Here is a 25,107-nt window from a genome sequence, read left to right as displayed (position 1 = left end):
TTTAGGATCTTGTCCTCACTTAAGGGCAACACTCTATATTTTACAAGAATAAAAAGAAGACCTTCACACTTTATAAGAAGTACTCAACATAAAGATAAATGAAAACTATCATGATGTATGCAAATGTATGCCTTTGCCAGTGTAGCAGGATATGCAATGATACTAGCGCGTCATATAACAATGATAAGGCCAAAGCCCAACTAGCATGCGACTCCTCGATCAAGCAAAAGCATGTATGACATGAAGATCAAGTCATGAGATGGTGGATGTTGCATGACAATGTATATCGGAAAGGCTATGGAAATGCCTTAATAGGTAGGTATGGTGGCTGTTTTGAGGAAGGATATAATGAGGCTTATGATGACAGAGCGTATCATGCCAAGGGTTTGGATGCACCGGCAAAGTATGCACCAACTCTCAAGATGAGAAAGGGCAATGCACGATACCGAAGAGGTTAGCAAAATATGGATGGTGGATGTGCCAACAATAGAATACTCGCATTAGTCCGAAGAACTCATGCAGTTATTATCGGTAAATCTCTATCTAGTCAGGAGATTCACAAAGATACAAGTACCCCAAGGAGGAGTGTTTGGGGGTTTGATTATCCTTGCGCATCCTCGACCCATGATAACGTGAGGGTATTCTATATATTCCAACCCCTCCAGAGGTTAGCGATCCATCTAGTATCTAGAGTTCTCAACTAGTTTTTTGTAGTTTTTGAAAATACACACGGATTTCCAAAAATACGACACTATCACTAATAGGCTCAAGCTCTTGAGACCAGAAGTCCAAACATTACTCAAATCAATACCTCAAAACTATTGCAAGTTACAACTATACTTAAATAGCAACCTTAATTACCTACTCATGCAAGACACACAACTCAGTGCAACAAGCCAACTCTCTAAACAAGAGAAGCATGATAACTCAAGAGAGTTCCAAAAGCATCTAAATAAAAGCTCTTAAAAAGATAAACCATGAAAACTAAGAGCTAAGCACGACAGCAGCTATGAAAATATAAAGAACAACAAAAAGATAAGCATAAAAACCTATGTTGTGTTCTAGGGTGGAGTGGAGCGTGTTTCTCTCCCAAACAAAGAAGGCTAGGTTCCAACTTGTTATGAACAACAAGCAAAACTAAAACAAACTAAAAAGTAAAGACCGGGACGCTCCAAGCATAGCACATAACATATGAAGTGATAAAAATATAGCATGGATAAGGACAAACTGATGATTGTTGATGGGGAAGGGCATCCCCAAGCTTGAGCGCTTGACACTCCTGGATCTTCTTTCATCATCATCCATCGCATACTTGAAAACTCCCTTCATACGAAACACATCATAAGCTGATTAGAGTGGTTAGTGCCGGTAATAAAATAATTTATTATCTACTGGAAATAAATATTTTCAGGAATAGCTAGTGTTTCACAAGATTTCTAAAAGGTTTTTGCAAAGGAAAATCAAGCTTAAGATTTGCAAACAATGAAAACGCAAAACAGAGCAGAATCTGGGAAAAACAGAACAACATGTAGTAAATAATTTTTTCGACGCACTTCTGCAACTCAAATCAAAAACCTCAGAACAGATGCCCGAAATACAATTATATAGAGCGTACTGTCAAAAAAATCAGATCAAAAAGATGATCTGGAGATTTTTGGCGAATTTTTCCGTCAAGCAGACAAAATCTGTTTCTGGACAGCATGTCACAACTTTTGAAGATTCTTGCAATCGGAGGCTAAAACTTGGCACAAAGCTTAACAATAAAGATACAATGATGTTGATACAGCAGTAACACACATCAAGACCACTAAAAACTGAAAGTAAAAAAGTCAAAGTAAAGATAACAAGGGTTGTCTCCCTAGAGCTCTTTCTTTATAGCCATAAAGATAGGCTTAAGATTTTAATGTTGCTCTCGTAGGAATAAGAGTTGTAGAACAAAAGATAGCATCAAGAAGCAAATACCAAACACATTTAATTCTAACATGATTCCTATGCATAGGAATATTGCAATAGAATAATTCATTGAAGCACAAAGCAATAAGCATAGGAAGGCAAAACAAGTGCAACTTCAAAACCTTCAACATAAGTAGGGGAAACTTCTTATTTTTCAGATATTTAGAACCATGTCGCCGCCTCTCAATATAAATTTTAGTGGCATCATGGATGAACTCAACAATATAACTATCACATAAGGCATTATTTCCATGATCCAAAAGCATAAAAGTATCATTACTCTTCTTATAAGCAAAATCTTTCTTATTAGGAATAGTGAGAGTAAAGCCATCATTATCATCATGGTAATCATCATATTTAGGAAGCATAGTATCATCAAAGCCAAATTTCTCCTCAAAAGTTGGGGAACTAAAAATATCATGTTCATCAAACCCGTCATTCCCAAGCTTAGAGTTTTCCATGTCATTAGAAATATTGATATTCAAAGAAAGCATACCAATAACATTGCCACCATCATAATTGTTATGCAAATAATAAAGTTCCATAGGTTTTTTATTTTTCTCCTCAAACACTTCATGTACTAGTTCGAGATAAAGTTTATAAAGCTCTTTCTTTTTTCCATTAAGCCTAACTAGTGAAAATAAAAAACAAGAAACGAAAAGATTTAATTGCAAGATCTAAAGATATACCTTCAAGCACTCACCTCCCCGGCAACGGCGCAAGAAATAGCTTGATGTCTACGCACGCTTCTATTCTTGTAGACTGTGTTGGGCCTCCAAGCACAGAGGTTTGTAGGACAACAACAATTTCCCTCAAGTGGATGACCTAATGTTTATCGAACTCAGGGAAGTAGAGGTTGAAGATGGTCTCTCTCAAGCAACCCTGCAATTAAGAAACAAGAAGTCTCTTGTGTCCCCAACACACCTAATACAATGGTAAATTGTATAGGTGCACTAGTTCAGCGAAGAGATGGTAAAATATGGGTGATAGGTGTGGCAAAGCAAGGTAATACAAATCTGTAATAAAAATTACAGCAAGGTAGCAAGTGACAAAAGTGAGCATCAACGGTGTAACAATAGTGAGAAACAAGGCCTAGGCTTCATACTTTCACTAGTGGCAACTCCCATCAACATTAACATAGTATAATCACATGATATTTCCACTAAAACATGCAATGGAGACGTACTCGGAGGTCATTCCTTTGTGATCAAGAGAGGACGAGAATTATGTAGGGCTACAAAAGCACACCTCAAAGTTCGTAGTTGTCATCTATGGATTTCCCAATGTCACCGCGGCCATCCAAAGAGAGTACCACAATCACCACAATGTATCTCAAGGATAGTCAAAGACAAGCACCAAGAGACTCTCAATCTTCAATCAATTCACAAAAGAGGAAATCACTCTTGAAAATATTCTTCTAATCCATGTCCAATCGACCGTTGTTACCATGGTCTCGCAGATTATACTAGATAATATCATGTGAGTACATCAATCCAATACATAGAAGAAGGGGAAACATCATGGGATCACCCTAGATTAACATAGCCTATGATGACAATCAAGATAACATCATGGGAGAGAGAATTAACCACATAGCTTCTATAGAAGACCTCAACCCCTAGGAGGAACTAATCCCGCTTCATGGAGGGAGGAAGCAACGTCGTTGGAGATGAATCCGGGGGCACTTCCCCGTCCCGGCAGGGTGCCGACACAGGAATTCTGGTCCCCCGAAACTTGTTGGCGATGTCGGCGGATATTGGAGGTGCTTTTGGAGAAAAGGGTTCCGGAATTAGGGTTTCCTCCACGGGGTAAAAAATAGGAGACATGGAAGGGCACAAGAGGGGGTGGGCCCCACCCAGGCGACCTCCCTGCGCGGCCAGGGGCAGGCCATGCCTCTAGGGCGCCTGGAGGCCTAGTGGCCCCCCTCTGGCCCTCCTTCGGTCATCTGCAGTCTTCTGGAATGCTGATTTTTTATATATTTTTTGTGGATTTTTTCGGGCACTTAAAATATGGGTATAAACCTGCAATTCACAGACATCAGTAGACAGAAACTGACACTGGGTGCACTGATTTAGTAGGTTAGTCCAAATATGTTGAAAAATGTATGAAAGTGTAGAAAACACATAGCAATATCACCCAAAACTTGCATGGAGCAAGCATAAATTATAGATACATTTGGGACGTATCACGTGGTAACTTGTGAATGGCATTACAACCTTGGTGCCATTGTGGCCAGGAGGTTGCATTCTAATGCGGCTAGTGGCGATTTATATGGCTGTATTTATGTTGCCCATGTACCCGCGAGTCTGAACATTGCAACCCAACCTAATGACCCTATGCTATGTGAGAAATATTTAGACTTTGAATCCGTGCGCCGTCATGAGTTCATTGTGAATAATGCTAGAGGATATGAGTATAACTTAATATTTAATAAATATAATCCTATTTCTCTCACTTTGCCTCCGCCTGCTCTCTTTGATTTTCAGAATAAATGGAGATATTATGTTCTTAAGAGAGACGTGCAAGAGCACAACACAAAAGTAGAGGCAGTTCGCATGGCAGAGGAGGCAACATAGAACGTCTCCCTGAGCTACCACTTCGAATATTATCCACACGAGCAATGGTGATCACCAAGCTAGGCAAATGCCTAAGCTTGTGGGAGTACATATTTCTCACTAACATTACATTCATGTTGACACGCTTCATATAAATTGTCGGTGTGTATTTCTCACCGACATTACGTTCATGTTCACACACTTCATATAAATTTTCGATGTTCATCCTCTTTCATTGTATATCCATGTTAGTTTTATTTTTCCGCTTTCTTCTTGTGTTTGAAATTTTTTTAGAAAATCCAAATATATTTCTTGCTTCTTGTCGGTATTTCTTTCTCATTTAATTAGTGTAGTATTAAAAGAAAACCCAAAAATATTTCCTTTACTCATTGGGATCTTTCCCATGTAAATATTTTTTCTCATCTTTGCTTTTCCTTTGTTTGTTTTCTTTCTTTGAGAAAAACTAAAACTCCAAAAATATTTCGTAGTGTTTCACAGTGTTTCTCTGAATTTCTTTTCTTTTCCTTGAGTCATCAAAAGAAGAAGACCACGATGAAAATGTTGAGTGGCTATCATATGAATTATAGTCGATCTAATAAAGATCCACTATTACCATAGCATCCTTGCACTATTGTTATTATCACATCAGTTGGTCGTGCAAGTGAAAGGCAACGATGACGATATTTTATGAAGTGATCGTGGCAAAGGAAATGGGTATGAACCCTTCTTGTTTTTTGTTTTGTAAATATGGTTAGCTCATTCGAACTTGATTCAGTATATCATGAGTGAACATGTTTATGATGACAATTAGAGATCATAGTTTTTTATGCCATGCTTAAATAGCTAGGAGTTGACAATGATTTATCTTATGCGTCAATATGCATTAAAATAGTTATGATGTGGTATGGTAGTATGGTATTTCCCTGTGAGTAGTTCGAGCGGCTTGACTTCATGATGTTTAAATCCAGAGTGCTCATATCCTACTCATGCTATATCGAATGTTAATTATTCACAATGCATGTTCATGTCCGTTGTTGCTTTCTATCTGGTCGCTTCCCATTCTATTGCTAGCCTTCACCTGTACTAAGCGGGAATGCTGCTTCTACATCCAAAATCCTAAACCCAGTTATTCTACATGATTCCACCATAACTACCTATATGCGGTATTACCCTGTCGTTCCAAGTAAATTTGCATGTGCCACCTCTAAATATTCAAACAAATATCTGTTTTGTGCACTCATACTCCTCATGGAATGACGGGGCAATTGGTATCTTCTGTGCTAAGTAAGTTATTCTAAAGATGGGCATTTATTTGTCGTCATTGCACGAGAGAGGTTGGTAAAAAGGATGCCCAATCCTACATAATCAAAATTAAATTAAACAGAACTCCTTGGGAAAGTTGATATGTAGGAGGGAACCTGTGAATTCGGCTTGCCATGGTTTGTGAATGGATGGTGGATAGGAGTAAACTTTACAATTCTATTTGGAAACCACCAAATATGAGTTTATCATGGAAGATATTGAAAACCTTTGTCGTAATGTTGACAGTAAGGAACACCGCTCAAAAACTATATTTTCAATCTTGTTTTGAGACTTGAGCTCTGGCACGTGTGCAAATCAATGCTTCCCTCTACGAAGGGCCTATCTATTTACTTTTATGTTGAGTCATCATTCTCTTACTAAAAGCACCAGATCGGAGAGCACTATTGTCATTCTTATGCTTTTAGTCTAGTTAATGTTGGATGTGAGCATGAACTGGATCTTTTCTACTATGAATTACAACATTTAGTCGCTACTTGAACCTTAGAGGTGCTCTGCATTTATGTTTTGTGGTCTCAGAAAGGGCTAGCGAGATCCCATGTCACCATATTATATTATGATTGTTTTGACAAATTGTTCGCATATGAGATATCTTATTATTGCTTGCTAGTTAGCTATGTATTACCATATGCTGCTTGATTGTTATCATGGATAAGATTATTTATGATTTATGCTGAAAACCTGAACACTAGCTAAGCATATATACAACAACAAGAACAAAAGAGTTTGTAAAGTTTTCTTTATCACTTTCTGTTTATCAACTGAATTGCTTGAGGACAAGCAATGAGTTAAGCTTGGGGGAGTAGATACGTCTCCAACGTATCTACTTTTCCAAACACTTTTGCTCTGGTTTTGACGCTAATTTCCATGATTTGAATGGAACTAACTCAGACTAATATTGTTTACAACAGAACTACCTTGGTGTTATTTTTGTGCAGAAATAAAAGTTCTCGGAATTGGACGAAACTTTTTGCGAATTGTTTGTGGAATAAATAAGGAATTTTGGAGTGAAGAACCACCAGCGGGGGGTGGGTTACCTGTGGGCCACAACGAAACGGGGCATGACCACCCCATGGTCATGAAATGATGCCTTGTGGGGCCCACGTGGCTCTCCCAACGCTAATTCCAGTCCTATAAATTCTTATTCTCGGAGAAAAAATAGGAGATACGATTTCATTGTGTTTTACGAGACGGAGCCACCGCCACCTCTTGTTCTTCCTCGAGAGGGCTGATCTGGAGTCCGTTTTGGGCTTGAGAGAGGGGGATTTGTCATCGTCTTCATGACCAACCCTTCTCCATCAACAATTCCATGATTCTCACCACTAGGTGTGAGTAATTCCTTAGTAGGCCTATTGGATGGTGTTAAGTTTTGGATGGGACTGATCAAGTAACCGAATTAAGTTTGTTAGGGCTTGATCCCTAGTATCCACTATGTTCTCAGATTGATGTTGGTATGACTTTGCTATGCTTAATGCTTGTCACTAGGGCCCGAGTGCCATGATCTCAGATCTGAACCTATTATGTTTTCATGAATATAAGAGTGATTTGGATCCTATCTTGCAAGTTGTAGTCACCTATTACGTGTCTTGATCTGCATACCCCAAGGTGACAATAATTGAGAGTCTTTCTTGTGATTGTCGTAGTTTGAGGAGTTCATGTATTCACTATGTGTTAATGCTTTGTTCCGGTTCTCTATTAAAAGGAGGCCTTAATATCCCTAAGCTTCGAGTAGGACCCTACAACCATGGGAGGGTAGGACGAAAGATGTCATGCAAGTTCTTATCGCTAGCATGTATGGCCATTTATGGAATACGTGCCTACATTATATTAATGAATTGAAACTAGTTCTATGTTGCTCTAGCGTGTAACTCTTGCATGAGTGATGTCATCCATATCTTCCTATCACTGATCCATGTGCCTACGCTTTACAAATACCGAATCTTTCTAAGTTACTACTGTTGATGTTACCATCACACCTGTTACTCAATTGCTACTAGTACTACTATTATCAAAATTGCTACTATCACTGTTACCGCTACTACTATTATTTCTCATGCTACTAAATATTTTGCTGCACAGAGATATCCTATGTGTGGTTGAATTGACAACTCAACTGTCAAAGCCTCTAAATATTGTTTGTCTCCCCTTGTGTCAAATCAATAAATTAGGGTGAAATACTACCCATGAATACTGTTGCGACCCCCTATACTTGTGGGTTATAAGTGGCTCGTATAATTAACAAGGTTAATAAAAAATAAGTTTATCCTAATTAAACTGTGAGCGAAGCTGGACCCACTTGTTAGTGAGCGAGTGAGTTAATTAGGTTTAGTTAAAAACTTAACCAAAGTTAGTAGGGCCTTGGGCCCACCTGCGAGTGACCTAGGGGTCATTAGGTTAGTGCCTAATCGACGGTTAGCTGGGGTTAAGGCCATCAGCAATGAGCCAAGATGCCAAGGGGAGAAGCCGCATGCAGCTACCCTGTTGCACGGGCAACATGGTTAAGTCGTTTTTAACTAGTAGTTTAGCACTTGGATCAAGCGTGTGCATGAGCGCATCATGCTAAACTAGCAACGATGCAACAAGATATATGCAAATGCAACTCCACTCATGAAGACGACGGAGGTCGTCGGAAACGCTGCTCCGTGATACTTCTCCATTGTATCGGTAATTTATGAAGTATTCATGCCATATTTACCTAGGTTTTGATGCACTTTACATGATTTAGTTAGAACTAACTCAGACTCACATTGTTTTCAGCAGAATTATTACGTTATTGTGTTTTGTGCAGAAAATAGAAGTTCTCGGAATCGCCTGAAAACTTTTGACGATTTTTTCTCGAGGAAATAAGAAATACGAGAGCGAATAAACACTAGAGGGGGCCACCTATTGGTGCCAAGCCAACAGGACACGTCCACCCCATGGGCATGCCTTGATAGCTTGGTACCACTTCGTGGCTCCGTTTGACGTGATTCCAACTCTGAAAAATCTTATATATACAGAAACCCTCACAAATAAAACTAGAACTTCCGCTCCACGGCCACAACCCTTTGTACCGAACAAAAATTATCCCGATCCCTGTTTCAGCACCCTGTCGGAGGGGTAAATCATCAGCGGAGGACATCTTCATCATCCCAACGGTGACCATGACGAGGAGGGAGTAGTTCACTCTCAGGGCTGAGGGTATGTAACAATAGCTATGTGTTTGATCTCTCTCTCTCTCTCTCACACACACATGTTCTTGAGATCTCACGATCTTGATGTATCATGGGCTTTGTTAAAGTAGTTGGGTCATATGGTGTTTGTCCCTTGCTATCTTGATGTGATGAATTGAATCTTTCCCTTTGAGATTTAGTTATGTCAGATTGAATATTGGATTTGAGATCACTTTATGTATGTCTTGCATGTGAATACCCATGGTGATAATGGGGTGTTCTATTGATTCACTTGATATATGTTTTGGTACTGAACTGCGGGTTCCCGAGGTGACATTGGGGTAATCTATACATAAGGGTTGATGCATGTTCTTGTCCCACTTTCTCCGACAGAAATCTTGGGGTACTCTTTGAAGTTTTTTGTGTGTTGGATTGGATATGATGAATCTCAAATTGTTTGATGCATGTCGAAGAATTAACCCTTGTATACTCGAGGTGACATTGGAGTATCTAGGTAACATTAGGGTTGATTGATATGTATCATATGTGTCATTCTAGTACGAACTCTAGGGCTATTTATGACACTTATAGGAATAGCTCAATGGATTGATTGGAAAGGGTAACTTTGACGTGGTTCGCTTCCTACAAAAAATTAATCTTATGTTCTCCGCTACTTATGAACTTTGGGATGATTCTTTGTTGCATGTTGAGGAATGATCATATGATTCTATTATGTTAACATTGTTGAGAGATTGCACTAGTAAAAGATGAACCCTAGGCCTTATTTCCAAGCATTTATATAACACTTTGCTTGCTGTTTACTACTTGTTACCTTGTTGTTTTTATTTATTCATATTATAAAAATGTATTTATATTATCCATACTACACTTGTATCACCATCTCTTCACCCGAACTAGTGCACCTATACAATTTGCCATTGTATTGGGTGTGTTGGGGACACAAGATATTCCTTGTATTTCATTTTAGGGTTGCTTGAGCGAGACCATCTTCATCCTTCTAATGCCCCAAGAGTGTATCTTTCCCTTTTTGGAACCTTCTTCATGTGGGTCCAACTTGTCATTGATATTAGAGAGTTCAATTCTTATGATTTCATGTGGAGCTCCCCTTATTTATTTCTCTTTTGCATGCATGCATCCATGCCATTCCATTTCATGCCATGGTGTTATTTGCTTATTGATCTTTGTGGTGTTGTGTTGACATGTTTTGTGATGTGATGTGGTAGGTGTTGTAAGTGGAGTGGTGCTAATGCTAATAGGTATCCTTGTGATTTGCATAAGTTTCAAAACCATCTTCCCCCTCTCTATTTCATCTCAAGGTCAAGTTTCACTTGATCCTTTTCTGATTTTAAAATGCCAAGGTTTACCATATTTTTGTGATGAATCTGAGTTGTGAATATGCTACTTTGAAAATGTGTTTTAAAGGGTGCAATAATTACAAAACAGATGCAAACAATACTGTTTTGTAAATATTAACTTGCTCCTAAAGTCCTTTTTCTAATTTATTCAAATAGGTCATATTTTTCCATGACCAGGGGTATTTTTGTTTTGTTTTTATTCCCAATAGTTTAGCTTGTGCTTTTATTGCTTTTCTCTGGTTTATTTCTATTAGAAACAACCCAGGGTTTTATTTTCTATCTATGTTCCGCCACTGGTGGGCTCTCTCCCTCCTGGTGGCCCATCTCTCCACTCTCCCGCGCGGTAGCCCAGCTCCCACGACCCTCTTCTCCTTCCTGACGCCATATGCTACCACGCCTCCTTTCCGTCAGACTTGCCGAGAGAGAGAGCGAGCGCCGTGAGGGCACAGACGTCGAGGCCTCCCCATAAAACGTGGGCGTCCGTGCCTCCCTCTTCCTAGGGTTCCCCTCTCTCCATCTGCCGCCGCCACTCCTTCCTCCATCCCCATCCATCTCTCTTTCCCCCCTCAGGTAGGCTCTGTATCTAGGTTGCAGAGAGAGAGAGAGAGAGAAGGACCTCGCCGGCGTCTACCCCGCTCCCGTCGTCGCCCGGCGCCGCCACCATGTCCAGGGGCACGGGAGAGGTTCCCGCGCCCCATTCCCGTCTTTGGTGAGGCCGGAGAGCGTCCTCACCAACGGCTAGCACCTCGTCAATGGCTCGGACTCGAAGTTCTTCTTCCTCTTCCCCGGTTCTGTGTCAGGGCTGCGTCAAGTCTTCTTCACCTTCGATCCGGCTTCTTCCCCTTCAGATCGTCCCCGTATTCCTTCCCCTAGGTGAGCAGGTTCACCTCCCTCCTTTCATTCGGTTAGATCCAGCAGTAGCTCCGGCCAGCGATCTTTACGCGATCTGTTCGTAGAGGAGGCCGACAAGACGTGTGTGATGTAGTTTTGTGCTGCGTGTTCCGAGTAGTTGCAGTTGTTCGCTATGTCTTCCTCGCACCAGTAGCCGTAGTGGCATTCCCCCCCTTCGTGGTGCATCAGCAGTAGCAATGCAGCCACGGCGGCCTCCCTGTCACCGGCACTGCTCTGTGCTTTGCAGAGCAGGGCAACCCTGTGCCCTGCAGGTTACCTTGCTGTAACCCCCTGTTCTGCCGAGATCCCCATCGTAGCGTAGTGGCGCACATGTTGTGTGTATTGTGTGGAGGTGCTGGGTTCGAGTCCTAGAGAGAGCACCCCTCTTTTTGCATTTTAATTTCGGGCAGTAGATTAGCAGCAGCAGAGGGGTTATACTTCTATCTTCTCTGTATGTGATGAGCACAAGGCCTCTAGCAGAGTGGTTTGGGTTTGTGGGCAGTACCAGGGGATCCAGGGTTCAATCCCCCCCAAAACCCTTTTTTATTTCTGTTGCTTTCTTGCTGTTTTGCATTGTAAGTCTAGCATAGTTGTAGTGGGGTGGCAGCCCTACATGTGGGTGTTTTTGCTTGCCTCCAACAACATTATGCATAATATTTTTGCTAGATGTGAGTAGTAGCTCATGTGTAGGAGATGTGCTTTGTGTATAGGTGTTCTAGATGCTAAGTGTACATGTGATGGTGCATAGTTGTGGTGTGTGTGTGGGGGGGGGGGGGTTCCCCCACATGCCTTGTGAGTATCTTATGTAGGAGAGCATGTGTAGAATTATCATGTGTAGGAGTGCATTATTGTTTTGGGTGCATGTATATATAGGTTTGCTAGATCCTATGTGTAGGTGGTGTATCCATGTTGTGCAAGTGATGTCATGTGTGGATGTTTCCCTTGTGCATGTTATATGTGATGTATGTGAGTGTGTGTGCTTAAGTGTGTGTGTCTCACACATGCCATGGCATGAAGTGCCATGATAAGCACATGAGTTGTATGTGGAGGTGCTCTTATGCTTATCCTTGTTGTAGGTGTGTGGGAATATTGATGTGCTAAAAGCACATGAACATGAGGTCCACCCCTCACGTGCACCATTGGACTTGTGTGAGTAGCATATGCTTGTGTAGGTATAGTTATAGTGAATAGCACATGTGATGATGCACTGTTCACTACATATGATTCTATGCAAGATTTATTTCCTAGTTTGTGCCCATTTGTTCTATACAAGTGCATAGGTATTATATATGTTTTTGGGGTAGAATCATCCCAGAAATCCATTGGTGAAGTCAGTTTTGCCATTGGAACACTTTCCGGAGATGACTTATTTCAGTTTTGTTCTATGTTTGGAGCTTGGTTCCATGAGATGTGGTGAGCCCAAGAGTTTGGTTCTTGGTTGTGGTTGTTAAGGGTGACCCCCTCTACCCCATGTTGGTTTTGTTTCATGTTTAGGAATCCATATGTGGAAGTTGTGCCCAATCAAAGTAGGCATGTGGCTGAAATTCCAGATTAGTGAAAATCTATGATTTTCACTAAGACTGAGAATCTGTTTATATTTTCTTCTCCTGTTGATGAGCTTGTGCAGGTCCATGTGTTCTATTTCAGCCTTAGCTTTCAACCAGAAAGTTGAAGCTTATGTGTTTGTATAGCTCCCTGTAAAATTTCATTCCATTTGGAGTCATGTAGATATTGTTTTGGGGCTGTAAAACTGCTTCAGAGCATAAACAACTAGTGAGAATCTGGAATTTTCACTAAGTCCCTGAAATCCGATATTTTTGGTCAAGTTAGCGCAGCTGTGTAACTTTCCGTGTGAAACTCCTTTGTGTCATCTTTTTGCTTGTGCTTGTATTACTCTTGGATAGCATCTGACACATATCTTATTTGGCATGTTTGGGTGACTGTAGGTGACTTGCATGTAGCTCTCAAAAGGCTATGATGCTGCTTATGGCAGATTGTGTAGTTTTGGTGTTTTGATGTTTGAGAGTGCATAGATGATGGTGTGTTGTTATTATTTGCACCACCACATCCATGTTGGTTTTTTTTATGTCTTGGCAACCTGGAAATACCAGAGTTAGGCCATTGGGGTGTGTTGTGATGATTTTGACACGTAGCACATCATTTCTTGTTTCGTTGTTTCCCGTTGATCCGTGGCTCCATTTGTAATGTTCTTTATATGCTTTTGCATCGTTTTCACGAGATGTATTTGATCATGTCATTCTCATGCATGCCAAGATAGCTTAGAGTGCATTTATGTCCAGGAACATGTAATTGCTTCTCATGCTTGTGCTAGTGATAGAAATAGAGATGCATGTTCATATTCATCTCATGCATCATGTGCTTGTTGCATCTTGAGGTGCTGTTGTTCACTGGATGTTATTTTTATGTTGGGTAGCACCGGGATCGGAGAACGAGTACGTGGATTCGGGAGAGTACGTGCAAGACGAACAAGAGCAGTTCCAAGCTAAGGATATCAGAGGCAAGATGATATGACCTTGATCCCATCTCTAGACTTGTTATCCTAGATTACGTTTCTTCCATCATAAGCTCGCTGCCTTCCACTGAAATATTTGCCTCCTGAATTGCCATGAAACCCAAACACTTATCCCTTCCTAGCAAATCTTGAATGGCTAAGTAGGCTTTGCTAAGCTTCTAATGTTAGCGTTGCTAGTTGCAGGTGCTTGTCTCATGTGTTAACATGAGTTTGATATCATTATGTTAAATCTGTTATTTAATTAGTGCACCTATATACTTGGTAAATAACAGAAGGCCTAACCTTTTGCCGGGTGTTTTGTTCCGTTATTGCCGCCATAGTTACCGGCTACCGGTGTTTGATTCCATAATGATCACTGCTAACACGTTCGGGGTTGTTATGGGGACCCCCTCGATAAATCGCGTAGTGTTAAGACATGTCCAACATGACCCAACATTGGTTTTAATCTGCTAATCACTTAATAATAATCTGCATAGGGAACAGCTACCCCGAGGAATTTAATCAACAACCCGGGCCAGTGCTCCTCATGAGTGTTGGTCCACCCACCTAGCAGTCGGCAATACCACCTCGAGGAAACATGAGGTTTGGTCATTGCCCACTATGCATAGACGGTGTTGTCCTGAGACTGAGATACGCGGCTCTTATCAGGGTCGTTGACACACCGGGAGGTCCTGCTAGCCTTGTCTTATCTTAGCGATATATCTGGCATATAGGAATACCAGTGAAGCTTTGGTTCTCCCCAGAGTTGAGATATTCCTCTAAGGAATCCGACGAGATCACGAGATTCGTGATAGAGGATTACTTTGCGGCCCGTGTACGTTTGTGATAGACTAGTTGGAGCACCCCTACAGGGTTTAATATTTCGGAAAGCCATGCCCGCGGTTATGTGGCAACTTGGAATATTTGTTAACATCCGGTTATAGACAACTTAAACATAACTCTAATAAAATTGCCAACTGTGTGCGTAACCGTGACTGTCCCCTTCAAAGACTTCTCTTCGACCGGGAACACGGTGGGGTTATGATTGACGTAAGTAGGTGTTCAGGATCACTTAGTGATCAACTAATCATCGACCGCTAGTATAGACCACCTTCAATACATGTTCTACGCAAGTTAGCCACCATATAAAGCTTAGGATGCTGCAACCTAAATACTCCACCTTTCCAACCTAATAACTTGACTAGTTCTGGCACCGAGGTCATAGATTGTTGAGTCCCCATGGCTCACAGATTCCTTCGCAACACCAACAGGTTCAGGTACCACCGTGACAGGTTCTCCCGATGGCGCGCAACTGGCGTGGCAGTGCGATGAGGAGAACGACCGCGTGTACGTGAGCTATCCAGAAGACTGAGGCGTGGTCGTGATCATGGGCCAGCATGCAGGGTAGCATAGTCATTTCTCATGTTTTGTAGTCCGTAGCGGAACTACCTTGTTTGGATGCGTGATGTAACTCTGATATATTTATGATATGACAGTTGAATCCCTTATTGTCATTCCTCTATTATTATGTATGTGCTATGTTACCATGTTTGTGAAACGCTTAGATGCGCTTCTTTCCAATTCGGGGCCCCGTTCCCCAAATCGGAAAGGACCGCATCTTAGTCGTTACAATCCTACACATCCCACATATTGATAAACCTTAGGTCATCCACTTGAGGGAAATTTGATGCCATCCTACAAAACTGTACACTTGGAGGCCCAACAATGTCTACAAGAATAAAGTTCTGTAGTAGACATCAAGCTCTTTTCTCGCGCCATTGATGTGGAGGTGAGTGCTTGAAGGTATATATCTTTAGATCTTGCAACTAATATTTTAGTTTCTTGTTTATCATTAGTTTAATAAAAAATATGGAATTAAGTTCGCCTCAAATGCTTCTTCCATATAATGTCTTTCGTGAAAATGATGGATCTGGAAATTATGCCAAATTGTTAGAAGAAGAGGTCAATAAAATGTTTGGTTTGAAATCCTTGAATGATTAGCATGATAGCAATGTTCTTAGTATGAATTATATGAATTTCCAGGATGCTAATGATATGCATAGCCACAAGCTTGGGAATGCTATGTTTGTTGAAGATGATATTTTTAGTCCCCCAAGTTTTGATGAGAAAATATATTATGATGATAGGATGCCTCCTATTTATGATGATTATATTGATGAAAGTGGGTTTAGAAGAGTGAAAACTCTAGGTACTAATGACCCCACTATTTTGGAGGGTGTTGAATCTATTTGAATAATGATGAAAGTTGATTTGGAGAGGTCCTGACTTGTATGCATGATGATTTGAAGAGGCATTTTGGATTCAGTGAAAGCATTGTCAGGATTCTTTGCCCCTTATTTAAATTTTTGAGCTTTCCACTTTCCTCAATTCAAATTCCAGGAATTTAAATACGATGCATGATGATTTGAAATGCAACTATTATAAATATTTACAAACAAATATTCTAGGGTTGTGACTGTTTAGTTCGAGAGTGTTGCACGGGGTTGTGTGCAATCTTGATAGCACTCTCATTGTCACAAAATAATGGAACATGTTTCACATGTATTCCATAGTCCTTAAGAGCTTGGGTCATCCATATCAATTGTGCACAACAAGGTTTGGCGGCAATGTATAGCATTTTTTGCGCTAGATAGAGATACCAAATTTGGTTTCTCGAAGGACCAAGACACAAGAGATTGTCCAAGAAATTGACAACTACCCGAAGTGTATTTTCTATCAACCTTATCTCCGGTATAGTCCAAGTCGGAATAACCCATAATGTCAAAAGAAGATCCCTTAGGATACCAAATGCCAAAATTTGGTGTATGTATCAAGTATCTCATAATTATTTTTCACGACCATAATATGACACTCTTTAGGAGGAGCTTGATATCAGGCACACCAGCATACACTTAGCATGATATCAGGATGTGAGGCACATAGATATAACAATGAACCAATCATTAACCGATAAACCTTTTGATCAACCAGTTTGTCCTCCTTAGTGAGGTCAACATGTACACTTGTAGGTATGGGAGTTTTCATACCTTTGCATTCTTGCATGTTGAACTTCTTGAACAAGTCCTTGGTATACTTTTTTTGAGAGACAAACGTGCCATCTCTCATTGCTTGATTTGCAAACCAAGAACTCCAACTCACACATGATAGACATCTCATATTTCTCGAACATCAACCTTCCAAATTTCTCACTAAAATGTGGGTTAGTAGATCCAAATATGATATCATCCACATAGATTTGGCATACAAATAATTCACCATTTACCCTTTTAGTGAACAAGGTTGCATCAATTTTACCCATTTCAAAACCCTTTTTTATAATAAACTTCGTTAAGCATTTGTACCAAGCTCAAGGGGCTTGTTTAAGACCATAGAGAGCTTTACAAAGTTTATAGACATGATTAGGTTTCTTAGGGTTGACAAATCGAGGAGGTTGTTTGACATAGACTTCCTCCTCAATTTCACCATTTAGAAAAAGCACTTTCAATGTCCATTTGGTAAAGTGTGATATCATGGTGATTGGCATAAGCAAGAAGTATGCGAATGGTCACAAGTCTAGCAATGTGGGAATAAGTGTCACCATAATCCATACCTTGGACTTGAGTGTAGACTTGTGCTACAAGGCGAGCCTTGTTGTGAACTACTTGTCCATCTTCATCTTGTTCGTTGCCAAGCACCCATTTTGTTCCAATGTTGTCGTGCTCATCCTTGGGTTTCTCTACTAAAGTCCATACTTGATCCTCTCAAAGTTGTGTAGCTCCTCGTGCATGGCATTCACCCAATCCGGGTCTTCAAGAGCTCATTCTACCCTCATAGGCTCAATACTAGAGATAAATGATTAATGCTCAAAAAAGTTAGCCAAACGAGTTTTAGAGCAAGTGATTCTCCCTGATCTAACATCGACAAGTTTTTGTTTGACGTGGTGGTTCTTGTCAACTCTTGCTCAAACTCAAGGTAACTTTTGAGTTGTGGATGGTGGCGCTTCCTCCTCATCATCATCATCCTCGTCATTTTTGAGGTCATCGTTCCCTTGTGGAGGTGGTGAAGGAGGTTGAGGTGGATCATCTCCACATACTTCTTCACTACCTTCATCTTGTTGTCTACCTCTTGTTAATGCATCCGCGTCATTTTGTGATTCACCTTGATGTGAAGTGGGGTCTTCCCCTTGAGTTGATGAAGTGCTTTCCTTCACGTCCATAGGTCGAATCTTGCCTACAGATAGATGTTCAATTGCATACGAAGGGACTTTGTCTCATCCATCAATTGGAAATTGTTCGACTTGCGAACCATTAGCCTCATCAAACTTCACACCTACTCTCTCTTTAACTTTTTGAGTGAAGTTGTTTTAGGCACGGTACGTGTGAGAGTTCGATATGTAACCAAGTAGGAAACCTTCATGATATTTGGGAGAAAATTTAGAACGACGATTCTTATCAAGAATGTAGCACTTTGAGCTGAATATCCGAATGTATCAAACTTGGGGTTTGTTACCAGTGAGTATCTCATATGACATTTTACCGAGAAGCTTGTGTAGATAGAGTCGAATCGTGGCATGACTAGCTGTTTCCACCGCTTCCGCCCAAAAGTGTCTTGGAGTTTTGTGCTCGCCGAACATCATTCTAGCCATCTCTATGAGAGTTCGGTTCTTCCTTTCAACAAATTCATTTTGTGAGGCGTGTATGTAGCCGAGAAGTCATGTGAGATTCCTTCTTCATCAAGAAAGGTATCCACATTAGTGTTCTTGAACTATTGTGACGCCCTCGATTTAATCATATGCTAATCATACATGCAAATGCGTATGATCAAACTCAAGGACTCACGGGAAGATATCACAACACAACTCTAGACACAAATAAAACAATATCAGCTTCATATTACAAGCCAGGGGACTCGAGGGCTAGAATACGGAAGCTCGATAAACACACGAGTCAGCGGAAGTCACGAGAGGAGGGAGTGACGGGGGCGATAGGTGGTGATGGGATACTCCTCGCGAGGGAAAAAGTTGACGAGGGGCTGAGCCCCTCGGACCTGGCGGCGGGGAGAGGTTACCGGGGCGGTGCTAGGGTTTCCCGAGGGGGCTTTATACCCCCTCGGAGGGCCGGTGGTTGGTGGCCAGCTGGGCCACTAGGCCCAGTTGGGCCAGGGGGGTTTTCCTTTTTTCAATTACTTTATTTTATTTTATTTTTTATTTTTTATATATAGCTCCTGTTTTAATTATATAGGGATTGTAATAACTTTAAAATGCCCGTTTCACTTTTATAACTTATTAGGAAATTTTTAATAACATCCCTGACAATTTTTATTTTAAACATTACAAAACTTTTTCCGTTTGATTTATTTTTAAACTTCGAACTTTGACTCGGTTTCAACTAACACGAGATCAACGATATAATTTATGATGACATGGCATTCATTGCATAGATTTACTGTAGCTTAATTACGTCCAACACTGTAGAAAAAGCTGAGGATGTCACAACTCTCCCCAACTAACAAGAATTCTCGTCCCGAGAATTAAGAGGTAGAAGGAAAAAACTCGGGTATTCATCACGAAGATGATCCTCGTGTTCCCAAGTGGCTTCACCTTCAGAGTGATTTGACCACTTCACTTTAAGGAACTTGGTGACTTTGCGACGAGTCTGACGTTCAGCCTGGTCGAGAATGCGGACCGGATGCTCTTTACAAGAGAGGTCTTGTTGCAGCTCAAGAATATCATGATCCACTGCTCGAATAGGATCCTTGAAGCAGCGGCGGAGCTGAGACACATGGAAGACATCGAGAACCTAAGAAAGGTTCCCCGGCAGTTGCAATTGATAAGCTAGTTTTTCACGCCTTTCGAGAACATCGAAAGGACCAATATTGCGAGGAGCTAGCTTGCCCTTGATCCCGAAAAGGTGTACACCTCTCATTGGTGAGACTCAAAGATAAGCCTTTTCGCCAGGTTGATAGACCATATCTTGATGATGACGATCATACTAACTCTTCTAACGAGAACGAGCAGCCTTGAGATTCTCATCAATAATGCGGACTTAATCTTCGACATGTTGGATAACTTCTGGACTAAAGAGTGATTGGTCCATTGAACGGTGGCCTTGGAATTTCATATGAACCAAGTGTAAAGGATACTTTAGAGTCAAAGATGTACATGAGAGTCAGGTTTCAATACTGTGGAACTTTGGGTTATGGGTCCACCATGTGGGCCGGGAGTAGATAGAGGGGTGACATATTATACGGTCTTGGTAGCAAGACATATCAGAGGATAACCTGTCAGTTAGGTTGGCAACAACATCGGTACCAAAGGCGGACCAATAGGCAAGGCTCTCGTCCACCGGCGGCTACCGGAATGTTATCCACAATAGTAACAGGGTCTTATTGACAGAGTTTTATACCAAGAATTTTACCTAAGCAGGGAATTAACACTGCTTAGATAAGTAATGTCATAAGAAAAAGTCAAACGGACCAATGGGAAGGAAAATGTTCTACCACACAAGTATTAAAGTATACCATTCCTAAGGGAAAAATAGGGATGGTATACATGATAGGTCATCAAGTATATAAACTTTTAGATAAAGAGGCAATAAGAATCATGATGTTTACAAATACCATACGGTTTGGATAATTGATCAGGAACAATTTAGCATTGCGCTTCCAATGTTCCTGTTGAAATTTGAAGTACCACATCCGTGCTTCATGGTAGTACCGACATGGTCATCCGATAAAGGTCGGACCAATGGGTACACAAAGAGGATTCATGAGGAACAACTTATGAAATAAGTCATATATTTTCCGCACGGTAGAATGGTTAACCTTACGTACGGAACAATTTATAACAATAGGTCATGCGGCCCGGTATGCCAGTCAAGACATCACCGTACCGGGTTACATAGTACAAAAATTATAATTATTGGGAAAATGTTCCAACCATGATATCTGCCCGAGATTCAGATCTGATTGGTGTCAGGACACCTCAGACTCAACATGCCTGAGAAGAAAGATGAAGATGCACAATTCTCTTGATATGAGCTACACAAGCAATTCTTGAATCATGAGTTCGACTATAAGACATATGAACACAATGTCAAGACATTCGTGCCCACATAGAATTATTACGTCAAAATGCAATTGAGCTCTCATTTGGAAACCATCATCGAGGATAACAAGGTTCCATGTGTAAGTCTAGATTAGCTCTTATGAAGGAACTTCTTTTCCCTTGACCAAATCAGTCGGTGGCTTGGTGTGCTAAGAGAAGTTATATGAAGTGAAAATAACAAATCTTCAAAACATATAACACTTCGCACATGCGTGAATGGTTTGGTATTTCCCGAGAGGAAGCGAAACAAATCTTTCACATATTCACGGCGGAAAGAGTGCACGTGAACTTTAGGAAATACACTTCTTCTATCCAACATATTCTTTATGAGCTAGGCACAAGGATAATGCTTTCAAGAGCTTCATCGTGGAACATGGAGAAGTTGATGGTGTGGCTGATGGGCTCAACAACAATCCCTCAAGGTTTTGCCAGGGTTGAACTTCCAAAATTTATAATATCAAGGAGATAGAATTTGTCAAATCAAATGGTATAATGTCGTATACTCGAGGGAACAACAACAATTAAACATTGGCCGAAGGGTGCACTCGGAAATACTGCATGAGTAGCACGACCATTGCTAGAATGGTGAGTCGACATCTGACACACCAAGAATGAAACTATCAGTCATTAACTTCAAAACGAAAGGGTTGTCAGAAGTATTGGAACCACACATCCGAGTTCACTTGTTGGTATTCCGGTTTGAAACAACACGGGACCAAGCAATGAATGGTGATGGCGAGAAGTATCACTATATCAAGAATTCTTAATAGGTGCAATGATGCTCCCAACATTCTTGACATAAATATGTTAATACTCCAAGGTAGAAGATAACATAAGCTGGATAGCAACCAACTTAAGGGACAACACAAAACATGAACAAGTTTGTGTTGGAGGGAAGGCAATAATGTTGAAGACGATTTCACAAATCATCGGGGGGCAAGGATGGTATTTCTCATCATGCATTCAATTGATACCCTGCAAGAGCTCAGAATGTTGATCATGATCATGACACATTTGTCGAGAAGCTTCACGAAGATGTAATCGATCAGCGACGACATCAAGCAAAGGAATGATGAAGCTAAAGGTTGTGAGAAACACAGTTAAGACTGTTAGCTCAAAATTAAAATTGCCTTTCAAAACAACCAATGATGTGGAAAGCTCGATGTGAGCTTAACACACAGTTGGAAATGTGTTCTGGACAAGGAGGGCATAGACAGCATGGTCAAGCTCCAACATGACAATGATGATGTAGCTTAACAGCTTGGAATGACATGATCGAGTACAAACTCATAAACAAGGAAGATTATTAAGAGTTGTGAAATCGCAAGGCGTACGCGATCCATTTATCGGTATCCTTGAGTGTCCAATAACTCAGAACACGAGGAAAACAGGAATTAATAAAAATATCATAGTTGACGAGGAGCTCACAAGAAGTTATATAGCTACGTGATATTCTCGGGGTACGAGGGATAATACTCGGAGGTAGATCAACATTAAGGCTTGGACCGATGTATTGATCTGAAGAACACAAGTACTTTAACTCGTCTGAGAATGAAATCAAGGTAGGACAACATGGTCGGAACCACGATTGCAAAGGACAAGATCACATATACCAGATTTAATCCACAGAATGAATGATTATTGATACGAGAAGCTTCTATGATAGGATCAACGTCGTTTCCATGGGCATGAACACAAAGTTCAAGGTCGACTCCCACTTCATCAATGCATCATCTTCCATTTACTCCTCGCCTTTGATGAGGTTGTAGCTTGGGAAGATTATCTGGCAAAACACCAGAAGAGCAAGACTCATGAAAAACTCGTGGGATCATATTGTTTTATGAAGGCATAGGTTCAACCCGTCGGGGCATCTTAGGAATATATACCGCAAACTTCAAAAGTAATTAACACATGCTTGAAGATCATGGCTGACAAGGGCATAGGATACAACTCATCAGAAGGAGAAGACACAATTTACCAATGGCATTATGTATCAAGGGAATAATATCACAAGAATTTTTTGAATGTAAAGGATGCCATCGGATAATAACCCAGCATTGGGTCTCGCAATCAACAAAGGACCTGATGTGAGTATCGGTACTTAATCAGAGGGAGATAGAATGCAATGCATCGGGTTATAGGAACATCTGAAAAATATTGATACTTAATTTCCAAAGGAATTAGGATTCCCAGGTTGGTGTATCATAATCAGATGCTCCGATCAAATTTCAGTAAGTTGAATGGACTTAGATGAACAACCAACCAAAGTTGATTTGTCGAGGACCAACTCTATCTAGAAGGACGTCTAAGCCGGAAGATAATTTATGAGTATCAATAGATGATTGTGTGCATTCACACACAGGTAGAATCGATAAGATCACAGAAAAATCACAAAGGATTTTAATGAATGCTGCTAGACATATGGATTTAACCATAACACAAGTAGGTGAGAAAGGTCAAAATCAATAGGCTACTAGGGATTCCGAAAGATCGAATAGCAATTCGAAGAACTTTTGAAACCCATGACAACTGATGACGAACGAGTCCCCGATAAGATAATTCGTTGCCTCTCGTAAAACAAAAGCAATTGGAAAAGAAAGTATGGATGACAATTTTTTGCAGTCATCCATAAGGGTTGATGGAGGAAGGGAAATCGCAAGAGCGATGTGCACAAGTTCTCGAGACAAACATCAGAGAGTATCATCAAAGTCTTCTGATGGATCAAGCCATCGTCTGGAATACAAGGCTCTCCAGGGGGAAGTATTTATGAGAACCTAGAGTTAGAGTTAATAAAACCTTTAACCTGAAAGAGAAGAGAGAGTAGAACCCAGAGTATAGAAAAGGAGTAAAAGATACTAATACCACCCAATTGAGATGTGGGCCCGTAAGCCATAGCACCAGTGTTAGTAAAGTTTTTCAAACACTAGACTCAACTTCGGCCAAGGAGTTGGAAAGGGGGCTACCTACAAGCAGTCGGCTCTGATACCAACTTGTGATGCCCTCAATTTAATCGTACGCTAATCATACACACAAATGCGTACGATCAAACTCGAGGACTCACGGGAAGATATCACAACACAACTCTAGACACAAATAAAACAATATCAACTTCATATTACAAGCCAGGGGCCTCGAGGGCTACAATACGGAAGCTCGATAAACACACGAGTCAATGGAAGCAACAATATCTGAGTAAACACATAAAACATGGGGTGCCTTCGAGAAGGCTAGCACGAAAGATACAACGATCGAACGAGGCGAGGCCTCCTGCCCGGGAACCTCCTAACTACTCCTGGTCTTCAGCGGCCTCCACGTAGTAGTAGGCACCGTCGGGGTAGCATTCGTCATCGGCGGGAGCCTCCATCTCCTGGGCTCCATCATCTGGTCGCAGCAATGGATCAAGGGGCAAAGGGGGAGCAAAGCAACGGTGAGTACTCATCCAAACTACTCGCAAGTCTTACATCAGAACTATTCTAAGCATGCATCAATATCAAAGAGGGGGTGGTTATATGTGGACTCACTGCAGCAATGCGAGAAAAGAGAGAGAAGGCCTACTCCTATCGAATACTAGCATCTTCAGGGTCTTGCAGGAATAGACGCGAGTAGAGCAAGGTGATACGTCTCCGTCGTATCTACTTTTCCGAACTCTTTTGCCCTTGTTTTGGACTCTAATTTGCATGATTTGAATGGAACTAACCCGGACTAACGCTGTTTTCAGCAGAATTGCCATGGTGTTATTTTTGTGCAGAAATAAAAGTTCTCGGAATGTCCTGAAAATTTACGGAGATTTTTTCTGGAATAAAAGAAAAATACCTGCGCAAAGATCCACCACAGGGGGCGTCCCAGTGGGCCACAAGCCCACATGCCGCGACCACCCCCCTAGGCCGCGCCGTGAGGGCTTGTGGGGCCCACGTGGCACCACCGCCCCCAAAATCAGGTCTATATCTTCCGTCCCGCCCAGAAAAAAATCAGGGAGAAGCTTTCATCGCGTTTTATGATACGGAGACGCCGCCACCTCCTGTTCTTCATTTGGAGGGCAGATCTGGAGTCCGTTCGGGGCTCCGGAGAGGGGAAATCGTCGCCATCGTCATCATCAACCTTCCTCCATCTAGAATTCCATGATGCTCTTCATCGTTTGTGAGTAATATCATCGTAGGCTTGCTGGACGGTGATGAGTTTGATGAGATCAATCATGTAATCGAGTTAGTTTTGACGGGGATTGATCCCTAGTATCCACTATGTT

This window comes from Hordeum vulgare, chromosome 4H (assembly GCF_904849725.1).
Source record: "Hordeum vulgare subsp. vulgare chromosome 4H, MorexV3_pseudomolecules_assembly, whole genome shotgun sequence".
NCBI classification, from domain to species: domain Eukaryota; kingdom Viridiplantae; phylum Streptophyta; class Magnoliopsida; order Poales; family Poaceae; genus Hordeum; species Hordeum vulgare.
Note: the sequence above shows the minus strand (reverse complement) of the source record.